We start from the raw sequence: 18,004 nt of genomic DNA, 5'->3' as shown, positions 1-18,004 counted from the left end.
ATCAATTACTTCTAAAAAGTATAGGTTAATCACTTCTAGCACCTCAATCACTTCAGAGGATCAATCAATTTTCCACTTACTTGGAACCCTAACCAACTATTATTTTAGATATGATTCTTTAAAGATAATGTAAAAACATTTCAGTTTCCATTACAACATTAATGATGTCATTATAGAAACACCTCATAATATTGACATGTCATTACAGAAAAACACGTCATATATATTTGCATCAGGAAAAAATAACTGATATATCATTACAGAAAAAAATAATAATTTTGCAACAGGGAAAAATAATTATTCTTCCTAATATATAGAAGATTGACATGTATGTTTCAAGCATGTTTTTTTTAGGTCTGTCCGAAAGTGAAACTGGGTGGGGAAGGTGATCCCATCTCTTCTTTCCAAATTCCTATGTTACTGGTCGAGATTTAGTTTCTAACGCTTAAAAGTATCAATTCATTTGGCCTAACTAGAGCTGAGAACAATGGTTGTGGGTTACAAAGAAGCGGCATGCGTGACAACCCCAATATAGGTCATAGAAAGAAAATAAACGAAATTTGTCCCAAACAAAGGGAAATTAGAATATTTTGAGGATTACCAAATTTTTGGAGGTTGTAGCAGTCTGGTGGATGGCGGAATAGTGAACTGTCTTCGCCATTGGGAGTGACAAAAATGGATGCACCGATCATGTCCCGTAATGCTGCCCATTTGTTGGGTTCTTCCCCCTTGTTGATGAATTTTAGCTTTGGCTAGACTGCCCTTGCACACCATTAATTTCAACCTTGAAGCGTAGCTAACATATGAGTTGCACTCAAAATTTCTCAAACTAACAGGAGCTTGAAAATGTCTTCTTGAGATAATGTAAATTACACATAGCTTCCAGGCATTATAACCCAAGGGGGACATTCTAGATTGCACATGGTTAAATTTGACCTATATTAAATAAGGTAAACCATTATTACATTATTGAATAAGTAAAATAACCGATCGGGTGTTAAATTTGACCATGTTCAATTGCAACTTCCATTCTTTCGAAATTAAAACCTTGGTGAGGTGTGGTAACATTAGTTCAGGGTGTTCATGTGGGCCTCTCTATTATAATTTTTTAATAATATTTTTTGAAATAATAATAAAAGTGAGGTGGATTTGACGTATTATTGTTTTTTATATGGTGAGAAAGCTTATAACAAAGCTGAAGAATTGCCAATGTGGTCAAAAGTGGCCAGAATGTGAGGAATTTTTTTTTTTTTTAATAATATTTTTCGAAATAATAATAAAAGTGAGTTGGATTTGAGGTATTATTATTTTTATATGTGAGAAAGCTTATAACGAAGGAGAAGAATTGTGTGGGTGGTTAAAAGTGGCCAGAAGGCAAAAAAATTTCAAAAAATCTTGTAGAGGCAATGTTTGAATGGTGTTCTTGATGGTGGAAATGGATTCAGAACCATCAAAAACATGTAGGACACCTAAAATTTTGAAATTTAACAGCTATAACTTGGATTTACAAAAATCCAAGTAATCTCCTCCACACTAACTCATCACCGTTATTCAAGGAAAACCACATGCTCATGGTTCTTAAGAGGCACGTTTGCGACATGCCTCTAGGTCTTGGGTCATTGAGTGTTTCCCTAAGTCCGAGGAAGACTAACTCTTAGCCAAGAAACCTACTAGAGGCCCATAGAAATTTTAATATTATTTATTTATTACTATAAAAAATTATATATATATATGTGTGTGTGTGTGTGTGTGTGTGGAAAATTGGTTTGAATTAAAAAATAAAAAAGAGTTTAATTATTAAACTTAAAAATATTTGAAATAAAATAATTAAATTAATAAATTTGAGAGTATTTAGTGGAAAATAAGGAATATGGTAATGATGGTGAGTAATGTCTACCAAGAAAGTAAAATATTAATGGAGATTCTTTAATATTTTATTTTTATGATGGAAAAGAAGGGAGAGAAGGGTTAATATGGCATAATAGTCTTGTTGATTTAACATGTGAAGAAGGTTGGTAATGTGGCAAATATTTTGAAAATTTCAACATATGTGAGTGAGTTTTCCACAATCCCAGAGAAAAAATGTGTTTCATCTTCAATCCTCTTAGTATCGAAAAGTTGACAAACTCTTTTGTCCCAAGGTATTCTACAAATTGAGAGACGTGGGCTTCACTTTGAAGCTCATGAGAAGTTTCACCTTCAATCCTCTTAGTATGGAAAAGTTGACAAACTCTTTTGTCCCAAGGTATTCTACGAATTGAGAGACGTGGGCTTCACTTTGAAGCTCATGAGAATTCGTTCTTGCTCAGGAAATGTCTATTTTCTTCTTATCACTAGTCAAGACACACTTGTTATCAAGATTGGGGTTGATCACTTCTTTACACATTAGTTTATTTTTTCTAAATAACTCTTTATCATCATACAACTTATCTTTAAATTTGGAAATAATAAATCTTGAATAATAAATAAATAATAGTGATTCCATATAAAATTAGATGGTAATAAAAAGATTACGTTAAAAATATTTTTAGAAATTACTAATAAGTTAATTTTGTTTAAGATTTTTTTGGATAATTTATATGGAAAGTTTATGTTATATAACATTTGGTATCTCGCTTGACACTGACCTTAAAATTAAGTATATAAAATTATATGAATGATAACATTTTTTTTCAAATTCTTTAAACTTTGGGTATCATCTTTAAACTTAAATAATTACCAGTAAAACTTTTAGTGATAATAAATTGTGGTAAAAAGAAAATAATTTAAAATTAAATATATATTATATAAACTTAAGAAGTATTTCCATAAATTATAATTAAACTAAAAAATAAATTTAAAAATAAGTTTAAAATAATAAATTAAAAAAAATATCCCTTAAATTATCTTAAACTAAAACGAATAACTAAAAAGTTAGGCATAAATAAAGGGAAATGAATCTATAAACTTGAATCTATAAACTTTTAAAACTAATTAATTTATAATAAATATTATTAATTTTATAGTGGTTAAAAAATTAATTTTTATTTTAAAATAGTAAAAAAATATTTAAGATTAAAAATAAATAATTTTATAGAAGTGAATTGGAATTATTTTAGATTATTAGGAAAAATAGTTGTTATTTCTATCTAAATTTAATTTTTAATAATATAATAGTAGAAAATATTGTTACATTAATTTTTATTCAATTAAGAAAAAATACTTTCCCTCTTTAACTAAAAAACAACTTTAATTTAATAACATAAAAATTTAAATTACAATAATATTATTTTTACAATATGCATAAAATAATTCTTCCATGTGAAAGAAGCTCTATATATTTTATTTAATTGAAATGAATGGACAATAACATCATTATAACCAACCATAATTTAAGAATGATAATTTTCCATATAGTTCAAGGTAATTATGTTTTTTTTTTTTAATAATATCACTAAACAATTCTGTGTGAAAGAAGCTCATGTATTTTATTTTATTTAAATTAATGGACAATAACATTATTATAAATGTCCATAATTTAAGAATGATAATTTTCCATATAATTCGAGATAATTATGTTTTGTATTTATTTTAATAATATGACTGAGCTTGACTTATTTTGTTTTATTATTTAAAATTTTATGATAAAACATGAATATGGTTAATGTTAGTTTATGGAAATATGTTGTGTGTTTTTTATTGAGAATGTTAGTTTATGGAAATATGTTGTGTGTTTTTTATTGAGGTATTATCATGTTTGAGTTTTTAATGATGAGTGGTGAAACTATTAAAAAAGTGGGATCTAAATAAATAAGCAATTAACATATTTTCAAAAACTCACATTATATCTTACTGATCTACCAAATTCTTAGAAAGATCATTTTTTTTCCTATTTTTATTTTCCTATAATTTTATTAATCAAAATGTTTTAACTAATAATCATAAGTATTAATTTTACTTTTTTATTTTATTTTATTTTTATTCTTATTTTTATTTTTATGTAATTTGACTCAGTCAAAGTTCATGAGTTCTTTGATAGATAGTGATTGCGGTTGGGCTATTAAAGGACTCATGGTAAGTCACTATTCAGTTCCCCACCTTATTTGGGTGTTATTCTTGGAAATGACCATGATGTAGCCTCACCAATGTCCAACTTACAAAAAAAAGTTGGGCTATTAAAGGACTCATGGTAAGTCACTATTCAGTTCCCCACCTTATTTGGGTGTTATTCTTGGAAATGACCATGATGTAGCCTCACCAATGTCCAACTTACAAAAAAAAATGACCGAGTCAAAATGTTTATAGGATGGGAATTTACAACATCTTTCTATTACATATAGACCTCAAATACGCTTCCAATGGTATATGGAAGCCTGAAACATCCCAATTAATCAAAATTTATGTTTGATGGAAGATCTTAGGCCAAAAGGTCAACAGTTCAGGTATGTGATTATGTAGTTTCACATACAATCAAACAAAGGGACCCATTAGTGCACAGGTTGGCGCATAGTTAACATGTGGGCCCACAATTAATCCATGGTATTGAATAGATGGTCGAGATCTATTAGTGCACAGTGAGGAAAACAACCCAACAATAAGGTAGTTAAAGTCTACATACATATAATAGTGAATCAAGTATATCTTTTTAGCTAGTTGTTGTCCATATTCTAATATACTCCAAGTCAGCCCATAAAAAAAACATAAAAGAATAGAAAAACTTTAATTTTTAATTTAAACTGCTTCCAAAAATCAAGCCGAACTACCATAAAATCATGTCAACCCAACCAAGAGTCACACTTATTCAGTCTCTTTCATCCACTATAAATATACATTCTACCTCCCTCACTTAGAGCAATTCAAATCACTAAATACTTTTTATTTTTGTCCACGTGTGTGAAGGAGAGAGAAAAAAACCAGCCAAGTTTAAAATAAAGTTTTACTTGGACACTGTTTGGAGTTTTTATAGGCAGTTTGGTTAAATTTTTGAGGTATTTGCAGAGGCTACCTGCTTGGAGAAGCAGTTTGCACTAGAATGGAGTTGTACGGCATGAGTCCCAATCCCAATCGGTATGTCAATCAAGTGATCTACGCGGATTATTACTGGTGGGCTTACGTTGAAGTCTCAACAATCCCAATCTATATGTGGATCAAGTGCTCTACGTTGATTATTACGGGTGGGCTTATCTTGAATTAATTTTCAAGATTAATTTTTAATAATGTCTCAATAATGTGTTTTCTACACTCCACAACACTTGCAAGTTTAGGAAATTATTTACTATGTAAAATCACTTTTGGTGCCTATTAAATAGTTTCTCTATCATGTAAGTAATGTTGTATGTTAAGATAAATACTGATGTAAAATCAATTTTCTATGGTGGGCAAGTTAGATATGAGGCACTAAGGAGAAAATTGTGGAGGAAATATTGGTGGGTGCCTGAAAACCATTTTTATTGAGTTTTACAAAAGTTTACTTTGCAACCTTAGTAAGTAAATTGTTGTGTTTTTTTAGTTGGAGGAGCAACCTTCAATTTATCGCTAGAATGTAATTTCCTTATGTTTTGACATATAATGTAAAGTGTGCTAGTTAAGTTATGGTATTAATCCTTCACAAAGAGATTTATAGCAACCTCCTTTATTTTACTCTGTTTTTTGTTGTGTGTAAAATTTATGTTTTAATTAAATCCCTGTGTCTATTTTTGAGCTAGTTGACTTTGCCACAATAGATTTCACTGTGTAGAATTATCATAAGACTTACCTTACTGCAACCTATTTCTCAGCTCCTTTTCCCTATTAAATTTTTTCTAACAATAAACTGTGATCATTGGTATTCTCGGAATTTTATCCCATAAGAACAACTATGAGTTAGAAAACATCATGTGTTATATTAGAAGAGATAATACCATGACTTAGAAAACATCATGAGTTAAGAATACAGGGAGAAAAAAGATGTTGTATGGCTTAAATACAATGTCTTCATTTTTAATCATGTGAACTTGAGACTTGTCTCACTAAATTTTTGGAAAATTCTTGATTAATACAATACAATAGTAAATATGAGAAGATATTCAAATAATTAATATATTAATATGGTATTCATAAATTAAAACACACATGCCTAAACAATGTATTGGATCTTTACTTCATAACACTTGTAGTTATTTCAAGCTTTTCAAGTAAGTTTGAGAGATGACATTCATAAAATAAAACACACATGAAAATATTGAATGGGAAATGTTTTTCAAATAATTCTTATCAGTTGGTGGAGATTTGTCAAAATAATCAATTTGTTACTAGTAGCTACCAATATCCTTCAGAGAGAACTCGGGAGCTTTAAGAAACTTCATGGTTGGAGTTTAGAGATTATTCACTACTGAAATGTTGAAATACTTGTAACATTGTCTTATTCTAAATCATAGCATATTAGTTATTGCTATTTGCAAAGCCAAAATTGATGTGGAATTCAACATAAATACAAAATTTACTGGACCATACTCAACAAACACTCTGATAATTTGTTGTGAAAATGTTGTGTGTCCTCTCATCATATGCAAATATCTTATTTTTTGAAACGAGTACCTCCTTTCTGATTTCGGAACAATTTGATGCATTCTTGCTACGCTTTGCAAGTCATTGTCCTGTCATAATGTTACTAATATTGATGTTGTGGGAATCACTAGCTCTCTTACAAACAGAAATCATGATATCCTATGATTTTGTAATATGAGATCTACAGAAAAAGGTTTGGAAAAATATTTTGTTGTCTTCAACTTTCACTAAAATCTCTCCTTTCCAAGTTCATTTGCCAGGACAGTTAATGTTTGGGACTATTAATGTTTGTAGTTTATAAGGAGAGATTTTAGTGAGTCTTAAGACCACAGAATATGTTTCCAGACCTTTTCCCATGAATCTCACATTACAAAATCACAGGATATCATCATTTATGTTTGTAAGAGAGCTCGTGATTCCCACAACATCAATTTAGCAGCTTTATGAGAGGAAAATGTCTGGCAAAGCTCGGCAAGAGTACTTCAAATTGTTTCGAAATCAGAAAGGAGGTACTCTGGTCTCAAAATAAAATAAAGGATTTGCATATGATGAAAGTAGGCACAACATTTTCACGGTAAATAATAGTGTGTTTGTTGAATATGGTTTAATAGATTCTACATTGATACTGGATTCCACATTGATTTTGGTTTTGAAAATAACAATAACCAATATTCTCTGATTCAAAATCACACAACTCTCAACTTCACATTATTAAAAATAAAGACATTGTATTTAAGCCATACACCATCTTTTTCTGCCGTTATTCTTAACTCGTGATGTTTTCTCTAATATAACCCGTGATGTTTTCTAACTCATAGTTATTCTTGTGGCATAAAATTCCGAGAATACCAATGATCACACTATGGAGATAACAGGCCGTTGTGATATCAAAATTCAAGCTCGCATAGCCATCAACGTGTAAGTTTGATTCAACTGAACGTAGACAAAGCGACACAAGCCAATTGAGTATTTAGGAGGATCAATCAATTTTCCACTTACGCAGTCCAATCAATTACTTCTCAAAAGATCAAGTCTCAAAAGTATAGGTTAATCACTTCTAGCACCCTCAATCACTTCAGAGGATCAATTAATTTCCCACTTACGTAGAACCCTAACAAATTAATACTTTAGATATGCTTCCATGAAGATAATGTGAAAACATTTCAGTTTCCATTATAACATTAATGATGTCATTATAGAAACACCTCATAATATTGATATGTCATTACAGAAAAAAACCTCATATAAATTTGCATCAGGAGAAAATAATTATTATTGTTGGTGTTTAATTCCAAGGAAAAAAAAACTCTTAGTCGTTATGCTTTGAATTTCCCTTGCGTTCTCAGTTATGATCATACCCTCCATAGTGTGGACAGTTTAACCTTTTCAGGAGCTACAGTTGCTTCGCTCCACTCGCTCCCAGCTGGCTTGAGATCTCGTATGAGAGAAATATTTCATATGAGAATAACTTCTCCCTACTTTGGCTCATAAAACAATTTAGACTCATAAAACATTTAGATTATTTATGGGGTTTGCATTAATATAAAAAACATGTATTCTCCATACTTCCCTCATAAAATATTTAGATTATTTCTAGGGTTTGGATTAATATAAAAAACTTTTACGGATAGTTCTAGTTGACTGATTGAAAGAAAGCCGATAACAAGAGAGCTACTTTAAACTTAGAGAATGCTCTGCTGGTGGATATGCCACTGATGTGGCTGGCTCTTCACCGGGTACTCGATATGCTCAAGGTATGGATCAATATATGAAATAACATGCTTAGATGTTGCCGGGAACCTACTGCAGGCAAGGCATATCGCTGTGCGCGAGAAAGAGAGAGACTAATCGCTTACTTTAAGAAGTAAAACTACAAAAAAGAAGATTGCAATGTAAAAATCAAATGAATATTATTAAGTAGTTTCTACAATATTTGCATAACAATTAGAATAAAAGGAACATAAACATAACACATTAGGGGAATAAGGATAATATCAACCTTAGTCATAACTTTATATGATATAGGCCCACCTGTCGACAAAAGGGATCTCTCCATCTTTCCCCAAGATTTTCTCTCCCAACTTATAATTCCTAATATATAGAAGAATGACAGGTATGTTTCAAGCATGTTTTTTTACCCTTATATAAATCAAGGACTCAGCTAGATTGTAGGTCTGTCTTAAAGTGAAACCAGGTGGAGAAGGTTATCCCATCTTTTCTTTCCAAATTCCTATGTCACTGGTCTAGAGTTAGTTTCTAATGCTGAAAAATTACAATTCATTTAGCCTAACTAGGGCGCAGAAGAATGGTAGTGGGTTAGAAAGAAGCGGCATGAGTGACAACCCCAATATAGGGCATAGAAAGAAAATAAACGAAATTTGTTCGAAACAAAAGGAAATTAAAATATTTCGAAGATTATAGATTTTTGGACGCAGTCTCGCAGATGGAGGAAGAGTGAACTGTCTTCGCCATTAGCAGTGACAGAAATGGATGCACTGAGCATGTCCAGTGATACTGCCTATTGGTTGAGTACTTCCCCTTGTTGACGAATTTCAGCTTTTGACTAGAGTGCCCTTGCACAACATTAATTCCAACTGCAAACTCAACCTTGAAGTGTAGCCAACCTATGAGATGCACTCAGAATTTCTCAAACTAACAGGAACTTGAAAATGTCTTCGTGAGATAATGTAAATTACACGAAGCTTCGCTTTATAACCCAAGGGGGGACATTCTAGATTGCAAATAACCGATAGCATGTTTAATTTGACCATGTTCAATTGCAACTTCCATTCTTTAGAAATTAAAACCTCGTGAGGGGTTGTGGTAACAGTGGTTTGGGGTCTTCATGTGGGTCTCTCTATTTCAATTTTTTAATAATATTTTTTGAAATAATAATAAAAGTGAGTTGGATTTGGATGGTCAAAAGCTGCTAGAATCTCCGAAATAAAATTATTTTTTTAATAATATTTTTTGAAATAATAATAAAAGTGAGTTGGATTTTATGGTGAATTAACTAGGTGGTCAAAATGCCCGGAATCTTGGCAATAAAATTATTTTTTTAATAATATTTTCTGAAATAATAATAAAAGTGAGTTGGATTTGAGGTATTATTGTTTTTTATATGGTGAATTGTCTGGATGGTCAAAAGTGGCCGGAATCTCGGCAATAAAATAATCCTTTTAATAATATTTTTTGAAATAATAATAAAAGTGAGTTGGATTTGAGGTATTGTTGTTTTTTATATGGTGAGAAATCTTATAAGGAAGCAGGATAATTGTGGGGGTGGTCAAAAGTGACTGGAATCTCGCCAAAAAAATTTCAAAAAATCTTGTGGAGGTAGTCTTTGAATCGTGTTGTTGATGTTGGAAATGGATTGAGAACCATCAAAAACCTGTAGGACACCTAAATTTTTAAGTTTAACAACAATAACTTGGATTTAGAAAAATCTTGGCCAGATTTTCTCTAAATATGACGGGAATTTCCATAACTTCCTGAGTAACTCCTGTGTCTTGTTAGACTACACTTAACCTAGTTGCCAAACCAGCACGAGGACAAGTAATCTCCTCCACACTAACTCATCACCTTTATTCAAGGAAAACCACATACAAATAATGTGCTTATGGTTCTTAAGAGCACATTTGTGAGATGCCTCTAGGTCTTGGGTCATTAAGCGTTTCCCTAAGTTCCAGGAAGACTAACTCTTAGCCAAGAATCCTACTAGAGGCCCATACAAATTTTAATATTATTATTATGTTTTATTATTTATAATTTTATGATAAAACATGAATATGGTTAATGTTAGTTTATGTAAATATGTTGTCTTTTTTTTATTGAGGTATTATCGTGTTTGAGTTTTTGATGATGAGTGGTGAAACTATTAAAAAAGTGGGGTCTAAATAAATAAGAAAGTAACATATTTTCAAAAACTCACATTATATCTTTAGGATCTACCAAATTCTTAGAAAGATCAATTTTTTTTAATTTTATTTTCGTATAATTTTGTTAATCAAAATGTTTTAACTAATAATTATAAGTATTAATTTTACTTTTTTATTTTATTTTATTTTTATTTTTATGTAATTTGACTCAATCAAAGTTAATGAGGTCCTTGATAGATAGTAATCAAAATGTTTTAACTAATAATTATAAGTATTAATTTTACTTTTTTATTTTATTTTATTTTTATTTTTATGTAATTTGACTCAATCAAAGTTAATGAGGTCCTTGATAGATAGTAATCAAAATGTTTTAACTAATAATTATAAGTATTAATTTTACTTTTTTATTTTATTTTATTTTTATTTTTATTTTTATTTTTATGTAATTTGACTCAATCAAAGTTAATGAGGTCCTTGATAGATAGTAATCAAAATGTTTTAACTAATAATTATAAGTATTAATTTTACTTTTTTATTTTATTTTATTTTTATTTTTATTTTTATTTTTATGTAATTTGACTCAATCAAAGTTAATGAGGTCCTTGATAGATAGTGATTGCGGTTGGGCTAAAGGAATCATGGTAAGTCACTATTCAGTTCCCCACCCTATTTGGGTGTTATTCTTGATAATGACCATGATATAGCCTCACCAATGTCCAACTTACAAAAAAAAAGACCGAGTCAAAACGTTTATATGATGGGAATTTACAAAATCTTTCTATTACATATAGTAATGAAAAAACATATGCATAAGGAAATTAAAATTAAATAATAAATAATAAATCACAATATTCTCAACGAAACCTAAGATAATTTTAAAGCATATTAATTTATAATGTGAATATGACCAATAAAATATTTGCCTTTATGAATCTTGGTATGATAATTATATTTATTTACATCTTATCTCTATCCACATTTTATATAAAGGCTTACCTAAATTGTGGTGGGAAGTAACAAATGTTAAATATGCTATTTACCTAACTATGAACCCCTTTTAAGAATTTTATTTTTGGATTAAAAAATCACTTACACAAATATATAAAAATCATGCTTGAATATTGGAATGATATCCATAAATTATGGAATAAAATATGTGATACAATTCACATTCCATTACATTATGCAAAGCCTACAATAAGACCTTCAAATTATGTCCAATCAAATGTTTGAAAATTAGTTTCTTAATACTATTGAAAAATACATATTTTTTTTCAAAGATAAAGAGTATAAGTTGCAATGCTCATTGTTAAACAAGTAATGGTCAAATAGAGTCCTACCTTGGCAAGGACTAACAATGATTTTGTAACCATATTTAAATTTAATTAATAAGGACGAAACACTTAATACTTCTAATATAACACAAGATTATTAAACATGAATTGTAACCTCTCCTTTACTAGGGAATATCATTGAATTATAACCTCTCCTTTACTTTGCAACCCCAGTAAGTAAATTGTTGTGTTTTTTTCACTTGGAGGAGCAACCTCCAATTTATCGCTCTACTGTAATTTCCTTATGTTTTGACATATAATGTAAAGTGTGCTAGTTGGGTTATGGTATTAATCCTTCACAATCAGATTTATAGCAACCTCCTTTATTTTACTCTGTTTTTTGATGTGTGTAAAATTTATGTTTTAATTAAATCCCTATGTCTATTTTTGAGCTAGTTGACTTTGCCCCAACCTGTGTAGAATTATCATAAGACTTACCTTAATGCCAGCTCCTTTTCCCTATTAAACTTTTTCTAACAATAAACTGTGATCATTGGTATTCTCCGAATTTTATGCCATAAGAACAACTATGAGTTAGAAAACATCATGTGTTATATTAGAAGAGATAATACCATGACTTAGAAAACATCACAACTTAAGAATACGGGGAGAAAAGAGATGTTGTATGGTTTTTTTGGAAATTTTGATTAATACAATACAATAGTAAATATGAGAAGATATTCAAATAATTAATATATTAATATGGTATTCATAAATTAAAACACACATGTGAAACAATGTATTGGATCTGATTACTTCATAAGTGTGAGCGATGATATTCATAAAATAAAACACACATGGAAACATTGAATAGGAAATGTTTTTCAAATAATTCTTATCAGTTGGTGGAGATTTGTCAAAATAATCAATTTGTTACTAGTAGGTACGAATATGCTTCACTGGCCTTCCCCAACTCTGCAGCGTTAAGAAACTTCATGGTTGGAGTTTAAAGATTCTTCACTGCTGAAATGTTGAGACTTGTAACATAGTCTTCTTCTGAATCAGAGCATATTGGTTATTGTTATTTCCAAAGCCAAAATCAATGTGGAATCCAACATAAATATAAAATTTGCTAGACCACACTCAACAAATACCCCATAATTTGTCGTGAAAATGTTGTGTCCTGCAAATATCTTATTTTGAGAGACGAGTACCTCCTTTCTGATTTCAGAACAATTCGATGCATTCTTGCTACTCTTTGCAAGTCATTGTCCTGTCATAATGCTACTAATATTGATGTTGTGGGAATCACAAGCTCTCTTAATAAACGGAAATGATGATATCCTATGATTTTGTAATGTGAGATTCACAGGAAAAGGTTTGGAAAAATATTTTGTTGTCTTCAACTTTCATTAAAATCTCTCCTTTCCAAGTTCATTTGCTCGGACGGTTAATGTTTGGAATGTTAATGTTTGTAATTTGTAACGAGAGATTCAGTGAGACTTGAAGACCACAGAATATTTTTCCGGACCTTTTCCCATGAATATATATCATCATTTATGTTTGTAAGAGAGCTCGTGATTCCCACAACATCAATATTAGCAGTTTTGTGAAAGGAGAATGTGTCGCAAAGCTCAGCAAGAATATTTCAAATTGTTTCGAGATCAGAAAGGAGGTAGTCTGGTCTCAAAATAAAGGATTTGCATATGATGAGAGGAGGCACAACATTTTCAGGGTAAATAATCAGTGTGTTCGTTGAGTATGGTTTAATAGATTCTACATTGATAATGGATTCCACACTGATTTTGGTTTTGAAAATAACAATAACCAATATGCTCTGATTCAAAAGAAGACGATGTTACAAGTATCTCAACATTTCAGCAGTGAAGAATCTCAAAACTCGAACTATGAAGTTTATTAAAGCTCCTGAGTTGGGAAGGCCAGTGAATGATATTAATAAATTGATTATTTTTTACAATCTCCATCAGTTGATAAGAATTATTTGAAAAACGTTTTCATTCAATGTCACCATGTGTGTTTTATTTTAAGAATATCATCTCTCAGAATTTACTTGAAAAGCTTGAAATACCTGCAAGTAATCAGATCCAATACATTGTTTCACATGTGTGTTAATTTATGAATACCATCTTAATAGATTAATTATTTGAATATCTTCTCGTATTTACTATTGTATTGTATTAATCAAGAATTTTCCGAAAAATTTAGTCACACAAGTCTCAACTTCACATTATTAAAAATAAAGACATTGTATTTAGGCCATACACAATCTTTTTCTCCCGATTATTCTTAACTCGTGATGTTTTCTAATGCATGGTGTTACCTTATCTAATAAAACCCATGATGTTTTCTAACTCATAGTTGTTCTTATGGTATAAAATTCCGAGAATACCAATGATCACAGACTTAGGAGATAACAGGCCGCTGTGACATTAGAATTCAAGCGATTCTTGCTCGCAGAGCCATCAACTTCCAAGACAAAGATGTAAGTTTGATTCAACTGAACGCAGGCAACGCAACACAAGCCAATTGAATATATAGGAGGATCAATCAATTTTCCACTTAGGCAGTGCAATCAATTTCCCACTTAGGTAGAACCCTAACAAACTAATACTTCAGATATGCTTCTGTAAAGAAAATGTAAAAACATTTCAGTTTCCATTATAACATTAATGATGTCATTATAGAAATACCTCATAATATTGATATGTCATTCCAGAAAAATACCTCATATAAATTTGCATCAGGAAAAAATAATTATTATTGTTGGTGTTTAATTCCAAGGAAAAAAACTCTTAGTCGTTATGCATTGAATTTCCCTTGCGCTCTCAGTTATGATCATACCCTCCATAGTGTGGACAGTTTAACCTTTTCAGTAGCGACAGTTGCTTCGCTCCACTCGCTCTCAGCTGGCTTGAGATCTCGTATGAGAAATATTTCATATGAGAATAACTCAACCAAGTTATTCTCCATACTTCGGCTCATAAAACATTTAGATTATTTCTGGGGTTTGCATTAATATAAAAAACTTGTATTCTCCATACTTCGCTCATAAAACATTTATATTATTTCTAGGGTTTGGATTAATATAAAAAACTTTTACGGATAGTTCTAGTTGACTGATTGAAAGAAAGCCGATAACAAGAGAGCTACCTTAAACTTAGAGAATGCTCCGCTGGTGGATATGCCACTGATGTGGCTGGCTCTTCACCGGGTATTGGATATGCTCAAGGTATTGATCAATATATGAAATACCCTGTTTAGATGTTGTTGGAAACCTGCTACAGGCAAGGCATCTCGTTCTGCGGAGAAAGCGAGAGAGACTAATCTCTTATTTTAAGAAGTAAAACTACAGAAAAAAAGATTGTAGTGTAAAAATCAAATGAATATTATTCAGTAGTTTCTACAATATTTGCATAACAATTAGAATAAAAAGAACATAAACATGACACAGTAGGGGAATAAGCATAAGATCAACCTTAGTCATAGTTTCATATAATATAGGCCCACTTGACAGAAGGGATCTCTCTGTCTTTCCCTAATATTTTCTCTCCCAACTTAAAAGAACATAAACATGACACATTAGGGGAATAAGCATAAGATCAACCTTAGTCATAGTTTCATATGATATAGGCCCACTTGACATAAGGGATCTCTCCGTCTTTCCCTAATATTTTCAAGCATGCTTTTTTTACCCTTATATAGATCAAGGGGTCTGTCAGAAAGTGAAACTGGGTGGGGAAGGTTATCCCATCTCTTCTTTCCAATTTCCTATGTCACTCGTCTAGAGTTAGTTTCTAACGCTGAAAAATCACAATTCATTTGGCCTAACTAGGGCTCAGAAGAATAGTAGTGGGTTAGTGAAACTTGGTGGGGAAGGTTATCCCATCTCTTCTTTCCAAATTCCTATGTCACTGGTCTAGAGTTAGTTTCTAAAGCTGAAAAATCACAATTCATTTGGCCTAACTAGGGCTCACAAGAATAGTAGTGGGTTAGAAAGAAGCTACATGATTGACAACCCCAATATAGGGCATAGAAAGAAAATAAACGAAATTTGTGTGAAACAAAAGAAGATTAGAATATTTTGAAGATTACTAGATTTTTGGAGGCTTTAACAGTCTCGTGGATGGAGGAAGAGTGAATTAACTTTGCCATTAGCATTGACAGAAATGGATGCATGGAGGAGTAATACTGCCCATTTGTTGGGTACTTCCACTTGTTAAAGAATTTCAGCTTTGACTAGACTCCCCTTGCACACCATTAATTCCAACTTCAAACTCAACCTTGAAGCATAGCCAACCTATGAGTTGCACTCAGAATTTCTCAAACTAACAGGAGCTTGGAAATGTCTTCGTGAGATAATGTAAATTACACGAAGCTTCGAGGCTTTATAACCTAAGGGGGACATTCTAGATTGCACATGGTTAAATTTGGCCTATATTAAATAAGGTAAACCAAGGTAAACTATTATTACATTATTGAATAAATAAAATAACCGATCACATGCTAAATTTGACCATGTTCAATTACAACTTCCATTCTTTCGAAATTTAAACCTTGTGAGGTGTTGTGGTAACAGTAGTTTGGGGTGTTCATGTGGGTCTCTCTATTTTAAATTTTTAATAATATTTTTTGAAATAATTATAAAAGTGAGTTGGATTTGAGGTATTATTGTTTTTTATATGGTGAATTGCGTGGACGATCAAAACTGGCTAGAATCTCGGCAATAAAATTATTTTTTTAATAATATTTTTGAAATAATAGTAAGAAGTGAGTTGGATTTGAGGTATTATTGTTTTTTGTATGGTGAATTAAGTGAGTGGTCAAAAGTGGCTGGAATCTTGGCAATAAAATTATTTTTTTAATAATATTTTTTGAAATAATAATAAAAGTGAGTTGGATTTGAGGTATTATTGTTTTTTATATGGTGAATTGCCTGGGTTGTTAAAAGCGGGGAGAGTCTCCACAATAAAATTATTCTTTTAATAATATTTTTTGAAATAATAATAAAAGTGAGTTGGATTTGAGGTATTTTTGGTTTTTATATGGTGAGAAAGCTTCTAAAGAAGCAGAATAATTGTGGGGGTGGTCAAAAGGGATGAGAATCTCGCCAATTTTTTTTCAAAAAATCTTGTAGAGGTAGTCTTTGAATCGAGTTGTTGATGTTGGAAATGGATTGAGAACCATAAAAAACGTGTAGGACACCTAAAATTTTAAGTTTAACAACAATAACTTGGATTTACAATGTTGGAAATGGATTTAGAACCATCAAAAACGTGTAGGACACCTAAAATTTTAAGTTTAACAAAAATAACTTGGATTTACAAAAATCCTTGCGGGATTTTCTCTAAATATGACAGGAATTTCCATAACTTTCTCGGTAACTCCTCTGTCTTGTTAGACTACACTTAACTTAGTTGTCAAACCAGCACGAGGACAATTAATCTCCTCCACACAAACTCATCACCGTTATTCAAGGAAAACGACATAGTAATAAGGTGCGTATGGTTCTTAAGAGCACTTTTGAGAGATGCCTCTAGGTCTTGGGTCATTGAGTGTTTCCCTAAGTTCCAGGAAGATTAACTCTTAGCCAAGAATCCTACTAGAGGCCCATAGAAATTTTAATATTATTTATTTATAAAATATAAAATTTAATATATATATATATATATATATATATATATATATATATATATATATATATATATATATGGAAAATTGGATTGAATTAAAAAATCTAAATCAGTTTAATTATTAAACTTAAAAATATTTAGGGGAGAAAAGATTTGAAATAAAAAAAATAAATTAATAAATTTGAGAGTATTTAGTGGAAAATAAGGAATATGGTAATGATGGTGAGTAATGTCTACCAAAAAAGTAAAAGACTAATGGAGATTCTTTAATATTTTTTTTTTATGATAGAAAAGAAGGGAGAGAAGGGTTAATATAGCGCTATAGTTTTGTTGATTTAACATGTGCAGAACCCTAGTAATGTGGGAAATATTTTTAAAATTTCAACATATGTGAGTGAGTTTTCCAAAATCCCACAGAAAATATGCTTTTCATCTTCAACCGTCTTAGTATGGAAAAGCTCACAAACTCTTTTTTCCCAAGGTATTTTGGGAATTTGACCAACACCTTCACTTTGAAGGTCATGAGAATTCTTCTTGCTTAGGAAATGTCTATTTTCTTCTTATCACTAGCCATGACACACTTGTTATCAAGATTGGGATTGATCACTTCTTTACACATTAGTTTATTTTTTCTAAATAACTCTTTATCATCATATAACTTATCTTTAAATTTGGA

The sequence above is a fragment of the Pinus tabuliformis genome, chromosome 2_2 (genome assembly GCF_031772625.1).
Source record: "Pinus tabuliformis cultivar Carrire ecotype Pingquan chromosome 2_2, CPIR1, whole genome shotgun sequence".
NCBI lineage: Eukaryota > Viridiplantae > Streptophyta > Pinopsida > Pinales > Pinaceae > Pinus > Pinus tabuliformis.
Note: the sequence above shows the minus strand (reverse complement) of the source record.